This window comes from Arachis hypogaea, chromosome 17, assembly GCF_003086295.3.
Source record: "Arachis hypogaea cultivar Tifrunner chromosome 17, arahy.Tifrunner.gnm2.J5K5, whole genome shotgun sequence".
Taxonomy (NCBI): Eukaryota; Viridiplantae; Streptophyta; class Magnoliopsida; order Fabales; family Fabaceae; genus Arachis; species Arachis hypogaea.
Genome location: NC_092052.1, coordinates 51,632,518 through 51,641,752, shown reverse-complemented (window position 1 = coordinate 51,641,752; position 9,235 = coordinate 51,632,518). Strand labels below are relative to the sequence as shown.

Genomic DNA, 9,235 nt, shown 5'->3' with positions numbered 1-9,235 from the left:
TTTCAGCTCTTCTTAACCTTCTAAGAGTTCTCTGGTTTGTTTCAGATAAAGCAGGAGTGGTTCTCCCTGTACCTGACATACAAACAAAACAAAAGAAACACCACCAGTAACACTTCAATCTATTGCCAGAATGAAGTTTAGTTAGCTTAAGCAAAATTTCAAACAGTTAGTGGGTTAATCCAAAGTTAGAGAAAAATAAAAATGCTAGATCTAGATCTCCACTTCACTTAATCATTGTCAATCTATTTCAATCCCCGGCAACGGCGCCAAAAACTTGATGGGAAAATTTGTGGAAAAACAAATTTCCAAAACTCACCGGCAAGTGCACCGGGTCGCATCAAGTAATAAAACTCACGGGAGTGAGGTCGATCCCACAGGGATTGAAGGATTGAGCAATTTTAGTTTAGTGGTTGACTTAGTCAAGCGAATCAAGAGTTGATTTGAGTGGTTTATGTTTGACGGAAGCTAAAGGGCATGAAATTAAAAGGGAGAGGGACAATTGGCAAGAATTTAAAGTGCAGAGAAATTAAAGAGGCTGAATCTTAAAGTGCAAGTAATATAAATTGCAGAAACTTAGATTGCAAGAAATGTAAATTGCAGAATCTTAAAGTACAAGAAATGTAAATGGCTTGAATTGTAAAGGGAATTGGGAATGGGATTTGCAGAAATCAAAACAGGAAAAAGTAAAATGCAATAAACAGAAAAGTAGAAGATGACTTGAATTTAACCGGATCTAAAATGGAATTGAGAAAAAGCTTGGTGTAGCGACAAAATAAGGAAATTTAAATTGAAAATTGTAGATCTCAGGACTCAAGAGACTAGATAGCTGAGTCTAGATCTCACTGCCTTCCTAGATCCAACAAGAACGATGCAATCGGAAATAAAGAAAAGTAAGTTGCAGAATGAGTAGAAGAAGAAGCAATTAACAGAAATGGAAATTCAATTGTGCAGAGATTTAAACAAGATCTCAAGGTGAGATTGAAACAGAATTTCTTCAATTCTCCACCCAAGATCCAAAACAAGAAAAGTAAAGAGTGCTGAGCAAGAACAAGGAAGAAGAGAGATCAATTCTCCTTCCCAATTCTCTAGAATTCTAAAGCAACAATTCAAAAATGTAAAGGTGAGCTCTCTGTAAGTGTTCCAAATTCTCTCCAAAGAAAAGCTCCCTTTAAAACTTAAATCCTAAGCTATTTATACACTTTCTTCAAATGGTCTTCAAGCCTTGAATTGGGCCTTTGCTCTTGATGGAATTGGGTTGATAAAAGCCTCTGTTGATTGCTCTTGGAGTTGGAGAGAAACCCATTGTGAACCGGGCCAAGAATCATAAAAGCTTGAGTCAAAGTTTGAGGCAAACTTTGGCTCAAGCTTTTTATACCAGCTGCCCTCCTTTTGCTGATATCCACGTTTGAGCTAAAGTTTGAGGTCAAACTTTTGCTCAAACGTGGATCCCCTTGTGTACATGTGTGGCGCCAATGTTTGCCAAAAAGCTTGAGGCAAACGTTGGCGCAAGCTTTTCTCCTCCAGGGTGTGCAAGTGTGGCGCCAACGTTTGCCAAAAAGCTTGAGGCAAACGTTGGCGCAAGCTTTTCTCCTCCAGGGTGTTGGTTTTGTGATGCCAACGTTTGCCAAAAAGTTTGAGGCAAACGTTGGCTCAAGCTTTTCCCTCCAGGGTGTTTTTAACTCTTCCAAAAGTTTGAGCTAAAGTTTGAGGCAAACTTTGGCTCAAGCTTTTTTCCTCTAGGGTGTTTTTAACTCTTCCAAAAGTTTGAGCTAAAGTTTGAGGCAAACTTTGGCTCAAACTTTTTGTTCTCTCTTGCTCCTAGCCATTCCTTCTTTCTTCAACCTTTTTCAAAACTCTTTTCACCTATCATCAATCAATCAAAACAATCAAAGCTATTCTCCAAATCATGATATTGTGTTTCTTTCATAATATATGACAATTATAGCACAAAATCTCATGAACTTGCATTAATTCATCCATGGTTGATTGAATCAAAGGAAATATGAAATTCTACCCAATTGGCTTACTTAAGGCTCAAGAAAGTGCATAAATCAATTGAAAATAAGTAAAAAAACTAGTGAAACTAGGCTAAGATGACTTGTCATCAAGTGCATCCCCTGAGGTATCTCAGGGATCTCTTGATGATGAGCTTTTTCATGTGCCTGTTGAGATCCATGAATGTGCTCTCTTGTTTGCTCCATCCTTTTCTTAGTGATGGGCTTGTGAGATGAATCTTTCTATCTCCCATGGCTCAGAGGTGGAAGCAATTGTCTTCTCTTTCCTCTTTCTTGAGGTTTCTCTGGCCTTAGGTGCCATTAATGGTAATGGAAAAACAAAAAGCTTATGCTTTTACCACACCAAACTTAGCATGTTGCTCGCCCTCGAGCAAAAGAAAGAATAGATGAAGAAGAAGAAGAAATGGAGGAGAGGGAGAAGGGTTTGTGTTTCGGCCAAGAAGGGGAAGAGAGGGTTGTGTTGTGTGAAAATGAAGAAGAATGGAGGGCTTTATATAGGGAGGGGAGGGGGGGTAAGGTTTGGCCATAAGGGTGGATTTGGGTGGAAAATTGATTTTGAATTTTGAAGGTAGGTGGAGTTTATGAGGTAGGTTTATGGGGAAGAGTGGATGGATGTGAGTGGTGAAGTGGTGATAGGGAGGAGAGATTGAGGTGATTGGTGAAGAGTTTTGGGGAAGAGTGTTTATAGGATTGTGTGAAAGAGGGGTAAGAAGAAGTGAATGGAGGTAGGTGGGGATTCTGTGGGGTCCACAGATCCTGAGGTGATCCTGTGGGGTCCACAGATCCTGAGGTGTTCAAGGATTTACAACCTTGCACCAAATTGGGCATGCAAAATGCCCTTGCACACAACTCTGGGCGTTCAGCGCCAGATTGGTGCTTGTTCTGGGCGTTCAACGCCCATTTGTTGCCCATTTCTTGCGTTGAACGCCAGAACCATGCTTGTTCTAGGCGTTCAGCGCCAGCTCTTCTCCAAGGTGCAATTCTGGCGTTTAGCGCCCAGATGCTGCCCATTTTTTGCGTTCAGCGCCCAGATACTGCCCATTTTGGGCGTTCAGCGCCAGAACCATGCTCTATTCTGGCGTTGAACGCCAGACAGGTGCTTCCTCCAAGGTGTGATTTTTCTTCCGTTGTTTTTGATTCTGTTTCTAAATTTTTCGTTTATTTTGTGACTCCACATGATCATGAACCTAAGAAAACATGAAAAACAAAAATAAAATTAGATAAATAAACATTGGGTTGCCTCCCAACAAGCGCTTCTTTAATGTCAATAGCTTGACAGTGGGCTCTCATGGAGCCTCACAGATGTGCAGAGCTTTGTTGAGACCTCCCAACACCAAACTTAGAGTTTGGATATGGGGGTTTGACACCAAACTTAGAGTTTAGTTGTGGCCTGCCAACACCAAACTTAGAGTTTGACTGTGGGGGCTTTGACTCTGCTTTGAGAAAAGCTTTTTCTGCTTCCTCTCCATGGATGCAGAGAGAGATCCTTGAGTTGTAAACACAAGGTTGTCCTTATTTAATTGAAGGATTAATTCTCCTCTGTCCACATCAATCACAGCTCTTGCTGTGGCTAGGAAAGGTCTTCCTAGGATGATGGATTCATCCTCTTCCTTTCCAGTATCCAGGACTATGAAATCAGCAGGGATATAAAGGCCTTCAACCTTTACTAACACGTCCTCTACTTGTCCATAAGCCTGTTTTCTTGAATTGTCTGCCATTTCTAATGAGATTTTAGCAGCTTGTACCCCATAGATTCCCAGTTTCTCTATTACAGAGAGGGGCATGAGGTTTATCCCTGAACCAAGGTCACACAGAGCCTTAAAGATCATGGTGCCTATGGTACAAGGTATTATGAACTTTCCAGGATCCTGTCTCTTCTGAGGCAATGTAAGTTGATCTAGATCACTTAGTTCATTGGTGAACAAGGGAGGTTCATCTTCCCAAGTCTCAATACCAAATAATTTGGCATTTAGCTTCATGATTGCACCAAGGAACTTGGCAGCTTGCTCTTCAGTAACATTCTCATTCTCTTCAGAAGAGGAATACTCATCAGAGCTCATGAATGGCATAAGGAGGTTCAATGGAATCTCTATGGTCTCTAGATGAGTCTCTGATTCCTTTGGTTCTTCAGAGGGAAACTCCTTATTGATCATTGGACGTCCCAGGAGGTCTTCCTCCTTGGGATTCACGTCCTCTCCTTCCCTTACAGGTTTGGCCATGGTAATTAATTCAATGGCCTTGCACTCTCCTTTTGGATTTTCTTCTGTATTTCTTGGGAGAGTACTAGGAGGGATTTCAGTGATCCTTTTACTCAGCTAGCCCACTTGTGCATCCAAATTTCTAATGGAAGACCTTGTTTCATTCATGAAACTCACAGTGGCCTTAGATAGATCAGAGACTAAGTTTGTTAAATTAGCGGTATTTTGTTCAGAGTTCTCTGTCTGTTGTTGAGTGGATGATGGAAAAGGCTTGCTGTTGCTAAACCTGTTTCTTCCACCATTATTAAAGCCTTGTTGAGGCTTTTGATCCTTCCATGAGAAATTTGGATGATTTCTCCATGATGGATTATAGGTGTTTCCATAAGGTTCACCTAAGTAATTCACCTCTGCTATTGCAGGGTTCTCAGGATCATAAGCTTCTTCTTCAGAAGATGCCTCTTGAGTACTGTTGGATGCAGCTTGCATTCCATTCAGACTCTGAGAGATCATATTAACTTGCTGAGTCAATATTTTATTTTGAGCCAATATGGCATTCAGAGTATCAATTTCAAGAACTCCCTTCTTCATAGGCGTCCCATTACTCACAGGATTCCTCTCAGAAGTGTACATGAACTGGTTATTAGCAACCATGTCAATGAGTTCTTGAGCTTCTACAGGCGTTTTCTTTAGGTGAATGGATCCACCTACAGAAGTATCCAATGTCATCTTTGATAGCTCAGATAAACCATCATAGAATATATCCAGGATGGTCCATTCTGAAAGCATGTCAGAAGGACACTTTTTTGTCAGCTGCTTGTATCTTTCCCAAGCTTCATAGAAGGATTCACCTTCCTTCTGTCTGAAGGTCTGAACATCCACTCTAAGCTTGCTCAGCTTTTGAGGAGGAAAGAACTTGGCTAAGAAAGCCGTGACCAGCTTATCCAAAGAGTTCAGGCTGTCTTTGGGTTGAGAGTCCAACCACACTCTAGCTCTGTCTCTTACAGTAAAAGGGAAAAGCATGAGCCTGTAGACTTCAGGATTTACTCCATTAGTCTTAACAGTATCACAGATCTGCAAGAATTCAGTTAAGAACTGAAAAGGATCTTCAGATGAAAGTCCATGAAACTTGCAGTTCTGCTGCATCAGAGAAACTAGCTGAGGTTTCAGCTCAAAATTGTTTGCTCCAATAGCAGGAATGGAGATGCTTCTTCCATGTAAATTGGAATTTGGTGCAGTAAAGTCACCAAGCATCCTCCTTGCATTATTATTATTTTCAGCTGCCATCTCCTCTTCCTGTTCGAAAATTTCTGAAAGGTTATCTCTGGATTGTTGTAATTTAGCTTCTCTTAGTTTCCTTTTCAGAGTCCTTTCAGGTTCTGGATCTGCTTCAACAAGAATGTTCTTGTCTTTGCTCCTACTCATATGACAAATAAGAGGGCACAGAAAAATAATAATAATAACAGGAGTCCTTTATACCATAGTATAGAGGTCCCTATGTAAGTGGAAGAAAGGAAGGAGACAAAATATGTAATGTAAGGAAGGAAACACAAGGGTGAGGGGCGCAAAGATGTGAGATGAGGAGATGTTAGTAGATAAATAATTAGAATGAGGTGAGAGAGGGAGAATTTCGAAAATAATTTTTGAAAAAGAGTTAGTGATTTTCGAAAATGGTTTTTGAAAAAGGTTAGTAATTTTTTTTTTTGAAAATTAAAATCAAAAATTAATTAGTTAATTAAAAAGAAATTTTGAAAAAGGGGGAAGGGATTTTCGAAAATTAGAGAGAGAGAGTTAGTTAGGTAGTTTTGAAAAAGATAAGAAATAAACAAAAAGTTAGTTAGTTAGTTGAAACAAATTTTGAAAAGATAAGAGGTTAGAAAAGATATTTTAAAATCAAATTTTTGAAAAAGATATGATTTTGAAAAAGATAAGATGGAAAGATATTTTTGAAAAGATATGATTGAAATTAGTTTTGAAAAAGATTTGATTTTTAAAATCACAATTAATGACTTGATTCACAAGAAATCACAAGATATGATTCTAGAACTTAAAGTTTGAATCTTTCTTAACAAGTAAGTAACAAACTTGAAATTTTTGAATCAAAACATTAATTGATGATGTTATTTTCGAAAATTATGTAATAAAGATAAGAAAAAGATTTTTGAAAAATATTTTTAAAATTTTCGAAAATAACTAAGAAAAATGAAAAAGATTTGATTTTTGAAAAATATTTTGAAAAAGATAAGATTTTTAAATTGAAAATTTGATTTGACTAATAGAAAACAACTAGATTTTAAAAATTTTTGAAAAAGTCAACTCAAATTTTCAAATTTTATGAGAGAAAAAGGGGAAGATATTTTTTTATTTTTGAATTTTTAATGATGAGAGAGAAAAACATAGAAAATGATGCAATGCATGAAAATTATGGATCAAAATAATGAATGCATGCAAGAATGCTATGAATGTCAAGATGAACACCAAGAACACCGTGAATATCATGATGAACATCAAGAACATATTTTTGAAAAATTTTATATGCAAAGAAAACATGCAAGACACCAAACTTAGAAATCTTTAATACTTAGGCATTAAGAATTCAAAAATGCATATGAAAAACACCATACAACACAAAACAATAAAACATCAAGATCACACAAGAAGACTTACTAAGAATAACTTGAAGATCATGAAGAACACCATGAATGCATGAATTTTCGAAAAATGCAAGGTGAGTATGCAATTGGCACCAAACTTAAAAATTGACTCAAGACTCAAACAAGAAACACAAAATATTTTTGATTTTTTTATGATTTTATGATTTTTTTGTATTTTCTTTTAATTTTTTTCGAAAATCATTTTGAAAAAAGAAAAATAAGGATTCCAAAATTTTTAATATGAATTCCAGGAATCTTATGCTCTTTAGTCTAAAGTTCCAATCAAAGGGTCAAGCATGGCTTACTAGCCAGCCAAGCTTTAGTATGTAACTCAGACATGACAAGCCTAACATGCCCTACAGACATGGCTTTACAGCCATCCAGGCTTCAACATGTTGCATGAAACACTAGAATTCATTCTTAAAAATTCTGAAGAAAAATATAATTTTGAAAACATTTTTATTTTAAAATTTTTTTCGAAAACAAAGGAGAAATTTTTGAAAGATTTTTTCGAAAACTTTTTTTTTTTGAAAATAAAATAAAAGGAAAATTACCTAATCTGAGCAACAAGATGAACCGTCAGTTGTCCAAACTCGAACAATCCCCGGCAACGGCGCCAAAAACTTGGTGCACGAAATTATGATCTCTGGTAATGGCTCTAAAAACTTGGTGCTCTAATCTTAATTCATAATTTGTCACAACTTCGATACAACTAACCAGCAAGTGCACTAGGTCGTCCAAGTAATAAACCTTACGTGAGTAAGGGTCGATCCCACGGAGATTGTTGGTATGAAGCAAGCTATGGTCACCTTGTAAATCTTAGTCAGGCGGATATAAAATAGTTATGGAGTTTTCGAACATAAATAATAAATAGATAGAAAACAAGGATAGAAACACTTATGTAATTCATTGGTGAGAATTTCAAATAAGCGCATAGAGATGCTTTCGTTCCTTTGAACCTCTGCTTTCCTGCTGTCTTCATCCAATCAGTCTTACTCCTTTCTATGGCTGGCTTTTTGTAAGGATGTCACCGGTGCCAATGGCTACTTTCAATCCTCTCGGGAAAATGGTCAAAATGCTCTGTCACAGCACGGCTAATCGTCTGGAGGCATCACCCTTGTCGATGATTGCATCCTATTCCTCTCTGTGAAAATGGTCCGATGCGCTGTCACTGCATGGCTAGTCATCTGGAGGTTCTCGATCATGCTGGAATAGGATTTACTATCCTTTTGCGTCTGTCACTACGCCCAGCACTCGCAAGTTTGAAGCTCGTCACAGTCATTCAATCCCAGAGTCCTACTCGGAATACCACAGACAAGGTTTAGACTTTCCGGACTCTCATGAATGCCGCCATCAATCTAGCTTATACCACGAAGACTCTAATAACTCGGACTCGGTCCCCTGTATTAGATATCCAAGAGATATTCTTTCAATCTAAAGTAGAACGGAGGTGGTTGTCAGGCACGTGTTCATGGGGAATGATGATAATTGTCACGTTCATCACATTCAGGTTGAAGTGCGAATGAATATCTTAGAAGCGGAATAAGTTGAGTTAAATAGAAAAACAGTAGTACTTTGCATTAATCTTTGAGGAACAGCAGAGCTCCACACCTTAATCTATGGAGTGTAGAAACTCTACCGTTGAAAATACATAAGTGATAATGGAGTTCATTGGTCTCGACCCCAGAGGGGAACCGGAATAACCAAGACTTGATCCCAAGATGTCTAATACAATAGTAAAAAGTCCTATTTATAATAAACTAGTTACTAGGGTTTACAGAAGTAAGTAATTGATGCATAAATCCACTTCCGGGGCCCACTTGGTGTGTGCTTGGGCTGAGCTTGAATGTTACACGTGCAGAGGTCATTCTTGGAGTTGAACGCCAGCTTTTGTGCCATTTTGGGCGTTGAACTCCACTTTGCAACTTGTTTCTAGCGCTGGATGCCAGAATTGGGCAGAGAGCTAGCGTTGAACGCCAGTTTGCGTCATCTAAATTCGGGCAAAGTATGGACTATTATATAATGCTGAAAAGCTCTGGATGTCTACTTTCCAATACAATTGGAAGCGCGCTATTTTGAATTCTGTAGCTCCAGAAAATCCATTTTGAGTGCAGGGAGGTCAGAATCCAACAGCATCAGCAGTCCTTCTTCAACCTCTGAATCTGATTTTTGCTCAAGTCCCTCAATTTTAGCCAGAAAATACCTGAAATCACAGAAAAACACACAAACTCATAGTAAAGTCTAGAAATGTGAATTTAGCATAAAAACTAATGAAAACATCCCTAAAAGTAACTAGATTCTACTAAAAACATACTAAAAACAATGCCAAAAAGCGTATAAATTATCCGCTCATCACTTACCTTGAAGACGG

The 9,235-nt window shown here is 38.1% G+C and overlaps 1 non-coding gene across 1 annotated transcript; it reads left to right on the top strand.

The window, feature by feature from the left end:
* Positions 1 to 4,993: 4,993 nt before the first annotated feature.
* Positions 4,994 to 5,101, top strand: LOC112768098 (small nucleolar RNA R71). The gene has a single exon (XR_003185536.1). It is a non-coding gene; the product is annotated as a small nucleolar RNA R71 (small nucleolar RNA).
* The last annotated feature ends 4,134 nt before the right edge of the window (positions 5,102 to 9,235 follow it).